Here is a 2,016-nt window from a genome sequence, read left to right as displayed (position 1 = left end):
TCATTGTGAGGGGCAGCCTAACTGGTTGGCTAAGAGTGTGGACTCTGAAATCAGACTTCCTGGGTTCAAGTCTCAGCTCTGCCTTTTACTATTAGTGTAACCTTAAGAGACTTAATTTAAGCTCTCTGTTTCTTAGTTCCCTAATTTATAAAACCAGAGTAGTCATAGTACTAACCTTGTTGGGTTATTATGCTAAATGAGTTGATGTTTATTAAGCACTTAGAAGAGTAGGTACATAGTACTAACCTTGTTGGGTTATTATGCTAAATGGGTTGATGTTTATTAAGCACTTAGAAGAGTAGGCAATATACTGTGGCTTTAAAAATTCTGCTTTAACAAAAACAAACTTCAAAAACAGACTTCATACATTGATATTATCATTAGTACTCAAACACTCCTTCAAATTGCAGCCGGGATGGGCTTTCCATCGTAGGTATCGATTTTAGTCTACAATAGTGTGTCATAAAATATCATCTTCCTTTATTCCTCTCTTTACTGAGATCGGGGCAGGAACAGGGAATGCTAATATGATAAGCTGTTTTCTTAAGAACTCGCTATGTTCATATTGCAAAAATCAGAAATCTGGCAACATCACTTTGTTGCTTAAAACTCATCTGTGGCTCCTCATTATCTTCAGGATAGAGTCCGATTCCCTTGCCCTGGATATTAGGCTCTCACTGCTCTGCCCCCTCACTTCCCATCACACTCTGGCCCAAGTTTTCACTTCAGTCATTCCAAACACTGAAATTCACTATCTTCATACCCCCACTGGGCTGTGCCTCTATTTTCTAACTTAGCTTATTTTATTCCTTCTTTCTGGAGTATTATTCCCCTTCGTCTTTGCTTGGCTAATTCCCTTTCAACCTTCAGAAAACTCAAGCACCAACTCTTCTGGAAAGCCTTCCCTGAATCCCCAAGTAGGTTGCAAAATGTTTCTGGTCTTTTTGCTTCCGAAGTTGTGGTGCTGTTGTGTCGAAGTGATCTGCTTCTGTGCCAGGCTGCCTGGTTAAAATCAAAGGCACTTGGGATCTCTTGTGTATTATTCATGTTTGCATGCTCTATGTTCTAGTGCAGACACACTGACTGTGCATTGCATCACTCTAGGGCTGTTTGGTTGCAGAGTTTTTGCAAAACCTGCCCCACTGTTCACTATGCTCCTTAGTGCCAAGTGGAGTCACAATAGGTGAGCAGAATTGTCCCCTCAGGCTCTAGACATTTATTACAGCATCTATTTATAGCCACCCAGTACATAACTGGCTTCTCTTTGTTAGGTTGGAGTGACTGTGAAATATTTTAGAATGACAAAAACACACTTCTTTTTAAGATACTAGGTTCTAATTGCTCCAGATCCAAGGGAATCTCAGAAGTAAAGCTGGAGGAGGGGAAAAGAGAAGGGACACAGTCCTATGACGCAACCAAGGACTTTAATTGAAGGCAGCTCTTCCCTCAGTGGCTTTTCCAAGAGCTGAAGTGACTCCTGCTGGTGGCACAGGGATGGCTCAGACGTCTTCTCCTCCAGGGGAGTTTCTGAATCAGTCTTCATGGCTCCTGCTCACTGCCGTCTTCCTCCTGGAGGCACTCCAGCAGCTGCACAGCCTGGGGGTCCCCAACTAGAACCCTGCTCAGGGTCTCACATGAGTACACGTCTTCATGCCCCTATTGTTGGCGGAGTGGTGTGGGTATCTCTTTTGCAAACTATTTTTGTGAGAATTTGCATTTAGATCTGAAAGAGTTAAGGACAATATTCTGGGTAAAGGCTTTGAATTACACATGAATGAGCAGTCTTGGTCATATCCCATTTGGGTATTTGTCATATTAATTGTGGCTTTAAAAATTCTGCTTTAACAAAAACAAAATAAAATAAAACACAGAATTAACATTGGGATAATGAAAGAAAAAAATAGTTTATGGTTTCATTTTCTGCCAACTCTGTGTAAAGTACCTTCTTACATGTGGGTTTTTCCCTGTGGAATAAATCTCTTAGATACACAGACACACAGACACAGACACAGACAG

This window comes from Pteropus alecto, unplaced genomic scaffold (genome assembly GCF_000325575.1).
Source record: "Pteropus alecto unplaced genomic scaffold, ASM32557v1 scaffold226, whole genome shotgun sequence".
Lineage (NCBI taxonomy): Eukaryota > Metazoa > Chordata > Mammalia > Chiroptera > Pteropodidae > Pteropus > Pteropus alecto.
The sequence above is the reverse complement of the archived record's forward strand: the minus strand, read 5'-3'. Positions refer to the sequence as shown.